The sequence below is a fragment of the Triturus cristatus genome, chromosome 4_1 (genome assembly GCF_964204655.1).
Source record: "Triturus cristatus chromosome 4_1, aTriCri1.1, whole genome shotgun sequence".
NCBI lineage: Eukaryota > Metazoa > Chordata > Amphibia > Caudata > Salamandridae > Triturus > Triturus cristatus.
Window position 1 is genome coordinate 823,223,650 of NC_140585.1, and position 16,241 is coordinate 823,239,890.

The 16,241-nt window shown below is 38.4% G+C and overlaps 1 protein-coding gene across 3 annotated transcripts in view; it reads left to right on the plus strand.

Moving 5' to 3' along the window:
* USP6NL (USP6 N-terminal like) overlaps positions 1-16,241 on the plus strand; it is a 1,094,021-nt gene that overhangs the window by 1,015,909 nt on the left and 61,871 nt on the right. The window contains exon 15 of one of the 3 annotated variants that reach the window (XR_014981357.1): positions 71-4,558. The exons of the other annotated variants lie outside the window; for them this stretch is intronic. The gene's annotated coding sequence lies outside the window, so the exon portion shown is untranslated. Of the gene's footprint in view, positions 1-70; positions 4,559-16,241 lie in introns of those variants that run through there. 3 annotated transcript variants of the gene reach the window in all.

A 16,241-nucleotide genomic window follows, 5' to 3' on the forward strand; every position in this document is an offset into this window, starting at 1 on the left:
GGCAATGCCTTGTGAATAGATCTGTCTTTTACATTGATCACTCCTTATACTTTGCTATTAGTTATACCAGTACACCATATTTTCGTAGCTTAAATTGACGGCAATGCCTTGTGAATAGATCTGTCTTTTACATTGATCACTCCTTATACTTTGCGTCAAGCTGAATTATTTACAGCCCAAATGGTGCCATCCACCAAGATTAAATGGGCTCAATTAACCTTTTATCTTATTTTCTAGCATGGTTAAATAGAGGTTGAATTAGAAAATGGGGTCAAATTGAGAATAGCTGAAGCGCTGTGCTAATGACTGCATTATGTGAATTAAAGCTTTATCAAGAGACATAACATTTTACCTGAATGGCTGAAGACTTGTGGGCTATGTCATTTCCATAACTTGATATCTCGGTATCTTGCAAGTAGTATTAAGCAAATTAACCATGTATTATCACACTATAAATCCTCCTCGTCTTCCTTATATTTGAAGGTGTGTAACTGAGCTCACCTGTCCTGTGTACCTTAAACTAGGCCATAATTGTGCTCACTGAATACCAAATATGAATTAAAGGTTGCACTTATCACCAACAGCTGATTTTAATCCATTTATGGTTCATGGCTGTTCATACATTTTGCTTCCCAATCTCATATAAATCTTTACTATCCTTTGGAAGAATAATGCTATATTATTCACAGGACAAGTGCACCTAAAGTTCTAACTTAATGATGCCATGCAGCCTCAAAAGTGATTAATTCCAGCATGATCACGCCCCCTCCCCTTTTTAATTCTTTGTTTCACACACAAAATGCTTACAGCATTTCTTTTGAATATCTCTTGGAACCTTCGCTCTAACGCTCTACTTAAACATATTTACTTGGTTGGAAAGTACTAAAGCCTAACTTTTTAGGTTGTAGCTTCAACTGCTAATACTAATATAGTTGAAAAACGTCAAAGATTTTGAAAAATTAAAACCTCCTCAGAGGTGTTGTTAGCTGAGCTTGAAGCGCTCAATATCGAATTGATATATCACCTCAAATATGATATACCAGCCCCTCTACTGTCAAGGGCATGAACAGCTTATTAACTTTAGTTTCATCAAAAGAATAACATATATGTTGCATGTGGAAACAAGGGTAATCAAATCTCAAGCAGATTTTGCCAAGGTTTTGTTTGAATCTCTGAGGTTTGGTATCGGATCTCTTTGATGGTTCTTGGATGTACATACTTACATATGAAGAACTAGTGGTTTCAAAAGGGTAATTTCTCAGTATATTTCCATTGGTCCTCGGAAATATGTCTTATCTTCCTTATCTCTATTGCCTAGTACATCTGACTGAATTAAGTTTTGAAAACTATAATAATGTTTCTTGGGGATGCTAAAGACTAATGGTGAAATTAATTTACATTTAGGGGATTTTCATAGAAGTGATTCTTAAGCTGTAATTATTTCCTAAGATTGCCTTGTAGAGGACCATCAAAACTTAAGGCTACGCTAACCCCTAAATAGGTGAATATTTACATAGTCTTAGCCCCTCCATTGCTCTTCTCAGGCATGTTTCAATCCATAGTTATTTGTAAAGATAATCTTCTGAATGTGACTACAGAATCTTTTATCTAGAGTGTGGAGTATACATTTTAAGTGAGTGTTCTAAAATCATCTGCATAAAAATCTTCACCCCCAGTTACTCATTCTGAACAGGATCATCTGCTTATGTAAAGACCCAATAGAAGTTGAGCTATCCATAATAACCCTAGCATCTTCCTCCTCAGTCTGACCCGTTCACAGTGCCTTTAACTATTTTGGAACAGGAGACTGTGCCAAGTTTAATTTTAGTAGTGTCCATACCTTCCGATTTAAGTAGACAAGACCCCTATTCCCACAGTCTCTTTGCATCCGTGGCATTTTGTATATGCATAACTAGAAAATGTATAAAGGATCATGGACCTACCCCAAAAATAAGAGGACAACACTTGTATTCAGACACTTCCAAATGGAAACCATATTATCAAATACACTTACTTTATTTCTAAATGCAGTAAATAAATTGTACTCTCAATCCTTTTGAAATCAGTAGCTGTTGTTTCATATCCATTCATCTGCTAATCTCTGAGGCGAGAGAACATTTCTAAGCCTGCCAGTTAAACATTTTTTATAACTAAACCTGCTGATTATTGATGTCAGGGATGAGATTGTAAAGTCAACAGATGTAAGAAAAGGCTAATTGCGTAGTTGTTTAGAACAGTCTTTCATAATTTACACAGTGAACCATGAAATCATACTGAGCCATCTACCAATGACTGCAAAGGGATCCAGACTCTCCTTCTGCCTGCATAAACCCTTTCTATCTAACCGATCCTAAACAAAGATAGCTATTTTGCTTTTGTTTGATAGATTGCTTAACCTCTTAGGTGCTCAGGACGGCCCCCGGCCGTCCGACGTCACGGTGGGTGTGTGCTAAAGACAGCCAGGGGCCGTCCGAATCCCTCCCACTTATTAATTCTCCCGCACAGCGCCGAAGGGGTTAATGTGGTTGAGTACGTTTTTAAGTACACTCAAATATGGCAGATTTACAGTGCTGAGGCACAAGGTAATAAGTTCACTTGTTCCAATTCACACAATGTGGCAAGTGTAAAACCTGAGACTGGACCCTAGGAGAACAAGGCTGTATGTGCTGAATTGCCCTAACCCTAAACGTGAGAGAAGACTCATGCCACAAATGGTCCAAGAAGCAGCTGAAATGTAGCCACTTATACTTTCTTTTAATTGAACTATGCTCATTCTCATCCAGTTGTATTCTAAATTCTCCCTGTCTTTATCAAATCTCTCATTGTTATGCACCAACCCGAAGATGATACAAAAAATGTCCTTAAACTACTACTTAAATAAGTAAGATCTTTTAAGGCTTCTCCTACTGTATGTAGCACTCACCCTTTTCATCCATAATAACTCATGGACCTGTAACTGCTTAAATCATCTTCACGATTATGTATAATATTTTTAATGTCTACATCACTGTTTTAAGAGAAACATCACACATACACTAATGACTGGTCAGCTGTACCCCATTGAATCATCCTCCTAATACCCACCAACCGCTTGATGGTTATAACCCATTGTTGATGTTTTAAATTCCAGTCGAAATATTACTGCCAATTCATGTGTTAACTACCCTTCTGCCTTCTAGCTAACTTATACACCCCTTAATTCTAGTTAAAAATTGTGTTGCGCAATTTAGATTTCATTTTCACGAACAAATTATTATTAATCCCTCTTCCTTCCATTGTGCATGTTAAACCATGAATTTCAAGTCTTTTTTTCCCCAGAAGCCAACTCCTCAACTGAGCATTCCTTAATGTATGTACAGGATACAACAGCAGATGTAATGCTGCGTCAGTACTACTGTACTTCCATAGACTTTAATATGTACAGAGTTCAATTCCCTTTTCTTTTATCCTAAATAGACTTTCTTTATGCAGATGCCTTTTTCAAAATGGTATTTTTGTATTTTACCAAAGAAATAAACCTCCCCACCTAACCTAGCCAACCCACTGTTTAAATACTGGTTTTAACTACCTTGTGGTTCGTTACTCTGGTTTTTTAAAGTGTAAACATTTTGCACATTCTCTTGGGATGGCAGTGACCATTTTCTTGTTGCTTTATGTTTATCTGCTAAAACAAAAGACACGGATCCACGTTTTCCATATTCCCTGTATAGGTTTTTGAACACTAGAGCATGATCAAATATGTGGGGCATGGTGTTGCAAATTTGGATCTGCCAACAGTAAAGCTAATTCAATCTGAATGAAGAGGATGATGCATTGGCACATCACCTAGAGCAGAGTCATAGTCTGTGGAAGCCAATAGCTCCTAGCATGAATGTAGAACATAAACCCAGAAACAACATGGCATGAAAAAGGATGCCTTCATTCTATAACTAAGCTGAACAGGTACCTAAAATACTCTTTGCTTATCAAATTCCAGGGACTTAATGTGGCTGCGGCCTACTATTGCTGTAATGTGCTGTGTTTTATTTTTCACTGGTGTTCCTTTGCTTAAAAACCAATGAAATGGAGTATAAAAAAATACTATTTGGCTACTAATAGGGAGGATGATTTTGTTGAGGATAAGATCTTATGTAAACCTTTCTTTTGATCTCTGGTAGTGATGGTTTCTGAGGCGATTTCAAGATAATCCTGATAATTTTATATCAACAAAAACTTGATGAAGCAATTGATACCTGAACTTTCCTCAGAGGATCTGACAAACCTCAACGTTTAGTACTAAATACTGGCTGAATAGAGCTCCGCAAGGCAAAACCTTACAGAGCTCTAATAAGCTACTATTCAGACCAAAGGCAGTTGGCCTGTTTTCATTTACTGTTTCAAATTGTGATTCACGGATTCTGAAATTGTCTGAATTATACTGTTCCTAAAACAGTTATTCCATTAAAGCCTAGATCACAACTGCTTAAACACCATTTACATTTTCAGTGTGCACTGGAATTTATGTGAAAGAGCTTTCTAAGTATATATTTTATTAAATAAATTTTACTTTTATGAAGTAGCCTATTTTTCCTAGGAGGTATTTATTTCAGGATATAGCAAAAAAAACACATTAATAAACATCTGCCCTTTCAGAAGGTTTTGAAAGCAATCCATGTGTTGATGGTTTTACATCCTAGGCAGTGTGTCCAAATTTCTTTTGATACAACTCCCTCTTCTTTGAATACAGTATTTATCAGCATGACCTTAAATATCTATTTTACATTTTTGTATACACTGATAATAGAACAGGAGATTACTCATGATAAAAACAGACTTTTTCCACAGACATTTGTACAATGAATATTTGGCCAGCACAGTTTAGATTCCATCTACTGAAAGGCTGCTGTGATGAAAGCATTTGGACATTGTCCAGATATTTAAGAAGTACTCAGTGGTCCTAAGTATATTTCCATAACTAGCTTTTTCGTTAAGCATTTATGAAGAGCAGTACTTGAGGGGTCTTTGTCTGTGCTCTATAGTTCCAGAGACTCATCGCTCTGGTCTTATTTTTGGCACAGCTTACCACCTGGAGAAAACAGAGACTGAGGGCCCCCACAGAATATAAGTATTTAGCACACTTTCTATTCTATTATGCAATTTATTTGACAGGTATGCCCCCAGTCATGAATAGGTAACACCATGTGGTTCATTGGAAATGTTAAAGAAGTTTAATTAAAAACTATACGTACATTTATTTACTGTCATGATTGTTAAGAGTGTTCAGTGAACCCAGAAACAATGTACAGATTTTGGGTTCTGTCGGAAAAATAGCAATTGGTCAATGGAGTGCTCCACTAGTCCTCCTAAAAAGGCATTTCATCATGACTTTTCTTGTAATTTGGTGCCTTCATTTGTTGGTGGCATGTTGTGGATCTGTTTCAAAGCATTGCTGGTGGCACTTGTTGCCCTGCAAAGGGGATGGGTGTTTTAGCTCTTATTTATGTTAATGTTCTCTTGTAGGTTACTTTTACAGCATATGCACCAACATTTCTTGGTAGTATGATAACCCAGGTCATACATGTAGGAGTTGAGATAAATTTGAGAACAAAAATGTTTGCAATAGCTTACTCATGGGGATGAGTGATCAGGTTCAGATCAAAAGGGTAAAGGTAGTGTGTACCACCTCCTGGCAGCGGCTACTGAAAAAGACTATCACTAAAAGTAACCGTTCTTGTTTTTGAGACAATGAGAAGGAACACAGGATTTCTTTAGATTTCAGGAAACCATAATCTGATCAGGAAATTATCAATAGCTCTGTTGACTATTACCTGAGCCTTAAAAAGAATACTTTTTTTAGAAGCACTTGGGTCTTTCATTGTATATATCTAGACTACAATAATTTTCACAGACACCTGCAGAGTTTCGTCATGATGCCCTATTATTTTCCCACCATGCAATAGGGTGGGGACTTCTCCTATTATTTCCCTCATCCTTACGTACTCTGGAACCCGGCAACATGCATATTCTTATTAAAGAGTGGCTGCACACTTTCTTATATGCTCTCCAGGCCCCCCATATTTTCCTCCCAGTTTTTGGAGCCTCCTCCTATACCAGAAAAAAATATTTTGATAAACCAAAAGCCAATATTATTGTTTCAGTAAAGGAGAAATGTGATAGTGTCAAGGCACCTTACAAATGCAGTGTGCAGCCCTGCTTTTAATTATCTGAAGTTGATTGATGGATTTTGTAGGAAGAAATAGAAGAGTTGAGTTACTGAAACTGAAACAGGATTGCTTGAGTGCATTAATTACAGGTATATAAAATTTGTTGTCAGTAAACAGAAGTATAATTTCAATAGTTTTTAACTGGAAAAACAGGTACTTATAAACAATTAAAAAGGGGTGCAGGGATTTAGACCCATATCTGTGGGTCAGAACAGAGATTCCATATAGATTGCACTCAGTGCAGAGGTCAATATTAAACAAAGGGGTGGGGGATAGTAAAGAGCCCTCGGGGACACCACAGTAGAGAGGTTTGGGTTCAGACATAGAGAGTAGGGTCATAATTTGATGACGATCTGCTAAAAAGAGGTTAGCTGTTTCAGAGTGTTGGCACCCGCCCATTTATGAGTCTAAAAACTAAACCTGGGCGGCGATTGCGGGGTTCCGCTATGCAGAACTCCGCAAAGTGCAAACACAACTCCACCGCGCTACGCAGAGCTCCGCAAGCGGCAGAGTGCTTTAAATAAATGCCGTTCACGATGATTTTCAACGCCGGGAGTTTGTGCGCACTCTGCAGTTATCACGAAGGGCACCATGCACAGCGCAAGCGGGTGTTGCTTCCTTTCTGCCGCTCGAGCAGCAGCTTTCTCAACGTGAACAGACGGTTTCTCAACGCAAGTGGCCGCGAGCATACACACTCACTCGCAATGAGAAATCTATCATCTGCTTTGAGAAATGTAGCCGGGAGTTTGATTTTCCATGCTTGCGCTCGCCAACTTGACGTTTAGGATTGTGAACGAGGACAAATCTCGCTGGGAAGTGGATTTTACTCGCTCGCGCTCGCCAACTTGATGTTGACGACCGCGAGCGAGGAAAAAAAATTCTGGAACTCCGCGTAACGCGGAGTGCGGAAAACCATCCCTGCGAGCAGAGTGGAGTTCACCACCTAGACTTACTAAAACAAAGTTAGTGAGGGGTGGATGTTTGTGTGTTGTTCTGTAAAATTTAAATTCTTTTTTTCTTACCCCACCCAAATCACATAGTAAAAAAAAAAATGCTGAATGTGCATGTTGGTGATTTCTCCTCTTTGAAGAATGGTAGGGAACAATAGAACCACTGTCCAGAAAATAAACATGTGGCACTTTTGGTGTTATCTTTAATCATGTTTCCATGCTTACCTCTTTTGATCCTAATTTGTCTGTAAATGTTATATTTCTTTCCATTTCTTTAACAATAGAAAACCTCAATTTGCAACACCATATCTCGGCCTTAACTATTTTGTTTCACGTAACATTTTGCATCACATTTGTATTGAATGTATAAGTTATTCCTGCACTTGCATTTCTACTTTTTAGCAGGCTGAAAAGAACATTCATAGCATTTTAGCCATATTTAATGCCATTGCTCTATTCACATGCATTCATTTATTAGTTGTCCAGTTTTTCATTTGCTGTAAGGTGGTAGTAGAGTAGGATCAGTGGCAGTGTAATACATGGTCTTCACATTTTTTTTTTTTACCTTGCATATATTCTATGTATTGCAAGAACTATATGCCTGTTCATGAATTTTAACATAGCTGTCGCATCTGGCGACCATAATGTGCCTTGGGTGCTGTGGTAAAACCAATATCAATGTGGATTCACATTCCTGGTTATCATGTTCTGCCTAGTACTATTGTATTGCATCTTATTGGTTTCACAAACAAACATATCAGGCTGTGTCACTATAATGTTTTGCTCTAGCAGACTGTGGTGACAATGCATTTTTAACGTTTTGCTTACTGTCTGAATTTGGTTATTTTATTGTAGAAATAGCACAACTAGAGCACCCTTTTAAAGTGTACCTTCTTTACTGAACTGTTTCTAAACCAAACGAATTGCAGCTTAAAGGACACCAAAGGCAGACTTCACAGTGCTCCTGAAAACATACCCTATCATCTAGCTGGCATTCATTTTCTTTTTACCTCAACTGTGTGTATTCATTGTGAAGTTGGATGATGGATAAAGTGTTGACAGGTGGTGCCTTTTGTTTGCTACATCAGTTTTCCAAACTGAAGGTACAGAGTTAACAAGTTTTAAGTAAAACAAGTGTCTTGTTTATAATTGTTTGTTCAGGAATCATACTTTATGTATATAGTGAACATTGTGTGGATGTGTAATCCAATAAGTAATATTTAAGACTGTGCAATGCATTGCATTATAAATGTGTCTAAACACTACACTGCAACAATACAATGAAATTCTGATTGTAATAATTACTGTAATGGATTGATTGTGAACACTAACATGAGCTGAGAAATATATGCATATGTATATACAAATGTTAGTATCTTAATAATCCAAAGTCTTAAACATTGTTCTCTGGTTTATGACATCAAAGTTGTACAAATTGTGTGCTAGCAGCAACACCTGCTGTAAAATGATGTATCAATAATAAGTACTGTAGATTTTTATATATAAAATATATACAATACTATTTTCTTAAGTCATCTACTACAGTTTTATAACTGTGTGCTCTTATTTGGTGCAGCTGTATATTTTTAACATGCCAAAAAGTAATAATAATCAAGCACATATTATTTTTCTTGTGTCCTTTTTTGGTCATGAATACATAAATGTAAATAGTCAAAAACAAACAAAAAAGCAAATAAGGAGGTACATACGTGAAGGTCAGATTGTTCTAAAAATGGCAGCGGATATGTAACCTTTTTTTCATTAAAAAAAAAATGAAAACAAAAATATTTTCTAAAAGTGCACATTAAACAAATGCAAATGACTACGAATGTCAGACTCAGAATAAGCATGAGACAACCTGCATGTGTGATCTGCTATAAACTGATCATATTATTTTGTGGGCACGCTCTCTGGATTGTGGCCCTTTATAAAATAATTGTGCTAAATATCAACAATAGATATATAGTCCACTGTCTGAGGGTGAAAGTAGAAATAGGGACTTGAAAAGCAAAACTGTGATGAACGGATAAAAAGCTGAAGAATTTGTGTTACATGTAACTTTAAAGTGCTGTTCTGCGCTGAAATTCACTACTTAACACATTGTCTTGTAAGTACCTGAAAGTGTCATTGGCAACCTTTTGTCACTGTGATGCTATGTATGATTTACAGATTTTCCACAAATCCACATTTACAATGTCAGAATTTTTATAGAAAATGAAATGCATTGACTTTTTTCGATCAAGGTGTTAATAAAATATTGTCAGTGCTTCATCAAGAGAAAGCAAAGTCACATAAATACACTGTCAGTTTAGTGATTTGGTGCCATTACTAAATGAAACTTTTCATTACAGTTTTGAATGGAAGTTCCAATTCAGTTTTTTTTTATCCGCAACATCTGACATTTTGACCCACATTTGCCCTATATGTAGCAGCCTGCTGGAAAGAAGAAAAGGGAAAACTAGAAGTTTGGTTATATACACTATAAAACCGGTTTATTCAAGATACCTTTTGATCATTTTTGACATGGACTTCTCCAAATTACATTTGTTTGCATCTTTTATTCAAAACCGGCCAATTAAGTTCTATGTGCCTATCAAATCTAATACGTTAAGTGAAAATGTGTAATAGGCAAATAAAACATACTAAATACTGTCCTATTTTCGCAGTAATTTGGGTATATGCACAGTGAATTAAGTTCTTAATTGGAAAGCCTCTGAAAAACATGATATGAACAGTATTAACAGTAATAACATGGCTTTTTACATATTACTTAGTACTAACCCTGGGCATAGTTTGTGAAGTAGCGCTATGTGTAGCTACGCGAAGTGCACTTCGCACTACACGAGCTACGCAAACTGCGTAGTGCACTGTGCAAAATGCTGTTCGCACTGATTGCACAGTGCCGGATGCTTGTCCGCACTGTGCAATCAGTGCAAACTGCATCTTGCACAGTGCAAGCGGTCATTTTCTGCCGCTCGAGTAGATTTCTACTCGAGCGGCAGCTTTCTCAACGCGGACTGGTAGTTTCTCATTGCGAGCATACGCGACCACTCGCAATGAGGAACCTGACCTCCCTGCATTGAGAAGCTTGCCGGGAGGTTTATTTTCCACGCTCGCGATTGGCAACTTCATGTTGCTGATCGCCAACGAGGAAAAATTCTCACCGGGATGTCATTTTGCTTGCTCGCGGTCGCCAACTTGCCGTTGAGGACTGCCAGCAAGCAAAAAATGACCGCTGCACTACGCTACGCGCGTTTGCACTGTGCTATGCGCAATTCGCGTAGTGCGAAGTAGCGCAAACTACGCGAGCGTAGCATAGCCTAGTGCTTTGCCCAGGCTTACTTAGTACTGCTGAGTCAGTGCTTTTAATTGTGCCAAACAACTGGCCTTACTAATTTTCTGTTTAGAGATATTCTATTTATTGACCTTTGAGGGGTGAAACCCAGAATAAATCATTCTGGCATTAAAATGAATTACTTGCAGGTCACACACCAGTGTCAGCAGCAAAATCTTAAATCACTGAGAGGTATTGCTGGTTTCATACTTTAGTACTGCGCAGACAATTGCAAATTGATATACTTGTGCTGTTCATTCCAAATGACATACCGTTATGATATACACTTCATCTATATCGAACACATGGAATTGAACCCAAAGGAATGATTGTTTGTATTAACAGGTGTACTTTCATGCCAACAAAAATACATTATCAGTAATACATTAGCTTTGGGCCCAAAGGGTACGCATACAGAGAAACTGATGTACTTTAGTTGTTTATCCATGAACAGTCACATTCACAGAAAGGAATGAAAGATCAACAAAATGAACAGACCATAAAATAATCTTTATACACCTGCTAGTGGAACACTTGTTTGATATATTTTAGTCCTGAGCAAAGTGTAATTATTCTTGACAAGTTTGCACTGTGCGTGCTACACAATTCTAAGTCTGTTGCTGCCATTGCCATTAAATAAAAAAAACACTGAAATTAATTGAAAACACGTTTTTAATGGGACTTAAGGTTACAGTGGGTGCGGGCAACATCACTTAAAAGGTAGTGTCAAACTACAAAATGCATAGGTTAAGGTACTTGATTAAAATACTGCATTATGATGCTAATCAGAACGCATGATAAAGTGCAAATGCACCCTTATCTTACCCTAAATAAATAAATGCAAAACGTTCTGCATGAGATATTTTATAATTGTTTGTCTGCTGTACAGAGCTAGGATATCACTTTTTTAATAATGTACCACAACTGATGTAGTTTAGTAATTTTGACAACATTTTGGGCTTTATGGGCTATATCCATTCAAAAGTTAATGAATACCTTTAAAAACAGGAACGTGGTAATTTTTGTCCCAGTTAATATCTAAATGTAGCTTAAATAATTGTCTATCTTCTTGTATTTTTCCCCCTCCTTATCAGAGTAAGGTGGAAGGAAACTCCAATTTTGGATGGAAGGTGTATTGAGCCATATTATATGAAGTAAATGTCATTTGTGCTGACATTTATTGCTCTTGGTGGATAATGACCTGTTCAATGTGATATGACAAGTTTTAACCTAGGTAAATCCTCCTCATTTTTTGGAAACTGAATTGGATCAACAAGTCAGTGATCAGGTCGTATGAGAATTAGTTTTGTATGGGGGAGACCAGTTATTATACCATTTAAATGTTTTCCTTTGTGCATTAGTGAGTGCCTGTGGTCAGAGCAGCATCGGCTCTGTAATGTCCGTCTTCGGTGGGAGCACAGTGAGTCCACCTCTTCTACCTGTAAAGCTTTTTTTTGTACAGGAAGACCATCTAGTACCAAAGGGATATACGCTGGGCACATTATAGGATGGGACAGTGAGGCCCTTTTGAGTAACTGTCTGGACAGGGTGTTGAGGAAGTGGAGTGAACTTATTCAGATGACAAAAAGGGTGGGCATCCGGACCCAAAGGAAGTAGAGTCCAGAAAATCTATCCTCCAACAAGTCCAACTTTGGAATCTAAGCATTATTTGTTTGGGTGCCTATACTAATGGTCTACATAGATGACAGTGTGTACTCTGTATACATGTTCCTCAAAAAGATCCATTGACAGTACAGACAAAAGAGAAACTACTCTGTAAAAACAACAAAGATTTGCTGTGAGATCATCGAAAAATGATGCTGTAATACAAGTTTTGCAGCAAGTGGTTGGGTCCCGAACTCTCCTCTTGTATAATAGTCTCTTTTATCTTTTTTTTTTTTTATTGTTGTTGGCCGGCGACTATCCTCACCATTTGGTGCTTAGTCTGGCCTCTCCTGACGTCAGACGCCGTTCCCGGAAGTCTCCACATGTGGTCGCCATTTTCAGATATTTTTTTTTTTCTGTCGTTGGGTCTGGAAGCATTGCTGCAAGCTCTCCTATTAAAAGGGAAAACAGAGAAAGCAAGAACACTGGATTGTTGTGAAAGATAGGAGGCCTAAGGAAAGATTATCACCACAGCAGAAGGAAGAAAGACTCATCCAGAGATTTTCATCGACTCCCACGAAAGCCACCGAAGTAAGTGGAACGTGCATTGAGCGAAGGACGTGAATGCGCAGACAGGGGCCTCCCTCCTCTGTGTGAGATGGAGATCACACCTTCCTGTTTCTGCCTGTAGTGCCACTGCACGTTTACCCAAAGGGAGAACCACCTGATGTACAATCTCTGCCTGCTCAAAGACCACAAGACCAACACCTTCAAGGCTTGCACAGAATTCAAACCAAAACACTGAGGGCATGAGAAAAGCAAAGACAGGCACACTACTCCATGCAGGGAGGCAGAAGGAAACACCATAATTTAGAGACCTCAGATTATCCAGCATGGAGGAGGACAGTGCTGCAAAAAGAGCAGGCTCGGACATGGAAAAAGAGATCGACATTGAGCGGAAACACAAAAAGCTGAAAGAGATGCGTACTCCGGTAATGCAGAAAAAGATGGGTTAAGTCGAGCTCCGAACTTATGACTCTAGACCACAAAAGACTGCCTCTGCGTTGAAAATCTCGCAGACCGAAAGGGAGTCCAGGCAATAAGAGCCCCATGGGGTCCCATACAAAGGACACTGCAGATGGTCGAACCTCGGAAAAGATACTGGCATCGAAAGATGATAAAAGTCGAGAGAAAGTCAATAGGAGAGCAACCCAGTCAACGGCAGCTGAAATTTTGACAGTTCTGAAAAAACAGGTGATCACACTCTATTCCGAAGAATGAGGCCTCGAAATAGAGTTCAAGAAACAAGGAAGGATCAAGGCAACAATGGCAAGATCTCAATGCAGATTCACCCGAAGAAGGTGTGTACATCACTCCTGGGTGACATCACCATGTATAATCAAATTGTGAAAAGGGCAGCTGTGCAGTATGCGGTCCAGTTGGATGAATAGAAGTCACATACATGCTTTCTGCTATAGACACTACTGCCCTCACAAAGCAAGAGCCAGTTCTTGCTAATGCTCTCGAGCATCACGTACCAGGGGATAGAGGCGTTGAAGGAACCAGTACCCCTGATCGAAAAGAAATAAAAACATTTTTCGAAGGACCCTTTATACATTCAGGGCTATGCAGTGGCACACTCCACCATTGTAGCTACTGCCAGTAAAAGATACAATTTACCAACTATTTCTGGGCCGCTCCTGGATAAGGAAAATAAAAGGATGGAAATGGTGTAGAGAAAGTTTGAGAGGTAAGCCAGAAGACAGTGGCACTTCTCAAACTCAAACGCCCTGCTTAACAGGTATGCCTATCTGCACAACAGGAGAAAGGCAAATTAATGAAGCAGCTGCCGCAACAATAGCAGAAGAGGGCAGACTCCCTTGCAGAGGAGGGGAAGAGCATATCGAATACATGCCTAAAGTCAGCACTGGACAACTAGTGGCAGGAACATCCTTAAGGGGGCACGTCTGGCTGTGAATCACTGGGTTCAAGAATGAGGTTCAGGCCAACATTATCAACACCTATACATGCAATATTGTAACATGCTTTTATTAAATGATTAAATTTATGTTCATACTGAAATGGGATGTGTGTCATGTTTCCTCAAATTCTTAGGAACAGTTAAATAAAAAATGAGTTGAAACTATACCATCTTGGTGAGTCTCTAAATAAGCAGTAAAACACCATCTACATGAATGCTCAAATGTAAAGCATATGGCTACATTTTAGAAAATAGAGAACTGTGAATTATTTTCTATTTGTTCCAATCTGAGGATCCTCAAGGGTTCTTCAGATTCAAGCAGGACTTGGGAATTATGTAAAATTTTCTAGATAATAAAACACCAAAGGAAAATCCCTGCTTTGTAGCAACATAAAGCTAATACGAATTAGTGGAAAACTGAATCAGTTTTTAATGTGTAAATCTCAGGGAGAATATAGTACGTTTCTAATATAAAAATATACTTTTCACAATCACTCAATTACACAATCTCTAATAATAGATTCTGGAAATATACTACAGTTGTACAGTTCCTTGGTCCTTATACTCAATCCTAAAAGGCTTATATTAGAAAACGTTAATGGAGTAGTAGATCTTTTGGCTCCAATGTCTATGCTTTGTCTTGGAGTCAAACCTGTGGGATTTCAGTCAGCCAATACGTGTTTCACAGCGACCACCCACTTCTCAAATGGTCTATCTGTTTTCCAACAAATAATGTTCTGAATAAAACATGCAAAACTGTCTCTTGTGTGTTTTATTTGTGTTATCTATACAAATAAACAGGGCTCTGTTTGATCATACTGCAAACATTTATTGAGTTTATCATTCCCTATCTGTCATGTAGAGGTCTTATTGCGAATCATCATACTCCAAATAAACAACCCCTTAAGAGTGACTCAATTGCATTTCTGTTCTAATAGTCCAAAATGTTGTAACAGATGCCAGCACACTTGATCAAAGGTTGTCTTTGTATGAAGAGAATCAGAGTTTTGTTTATATCAGAACAGCTCATAGAACTTCAACTCTAGAACTCGTTTGTTTACCACAGTGAGAACAAACAATATGAGCATTTGTAAGCATCTGCTAAGAATATCTGCCTGGTAACTGCCCTTATTACTTTAGAGTCAATTAACAAGGAAGTAGCCCTCTTAGTCCACTGGGAGTAGTGTTCAATTATCAGTTACTCTGCATGTCTAGCCTAGTGGAGAATTGAAAGTAATCAGAAGCCTTTGCAACAAATAAAGTTGATTGACATACAGTTCCGCATTGCCAGAGGAAGTAGGTTGGTTGGTTGGTTCCAATCTGTGTAAATATAGCAATTCAATTTCACTTGCAGGGAAACTTCTTCTCCTTCTCAGGTGGTAGATAAATACCTGTATTTCAACTTTATCAAGTTCTGAAAAATGAGCCTTAATACAGAAATATCCAGGCAGATTTCCACCTCCTTTTTCAAATCAAAGCCCAATGATAAAAGAAATATCAATCCTCGGTTCTCAATGTGGTACAGCATGTCATCAAACCGGCACACTCCAAAGACAAAATCCTCAACCTAATCTTCTTGACAACATTAAGCATCCAATGCAAACCTCATACCACTCTACTTCACCAATCACTGCACATGTCTGTCACCCTGCTCAGCGTCCAGCCAACGCAATGAGGTAAACCCAAAAGAGAACAACCCTTCAAAGAGTTCTTCAGCCTAAAACTGAAGCTCATCTCTCACCATACAAGCTCCACATCTAATGTCAACATCCTTCTAAATGACAACACCAAATTTGTGGAAAACTATATGAACACCCTCATTCCAACTAAAATGAAGAAGCTCTATCAAACCTGTATTAATGCCTCTCCCACTAATAGCATTTTTGAAGAAACTAAAAACAGGGCAGATCCTCCCCCTCCAGAAGAAACACACACTTGACCCTGATGACCTTGCTAATTGCTTGCCCTTCACTCATCTACCCTTCACTGGTAAGATGATTGAAAAGGCACAATTTCAGCAACACGTCAGCCATCTCCTGTACACCAACCAATCCAGCTTCAGATCATGCTGCAGCACGGAGACTGCTACTTTACAAATCACAATTCCATTCTGGCCACAGACAAACATTACCCCTGCCTCCTGATGTTGCTGGATTCTTAGCTGCAGT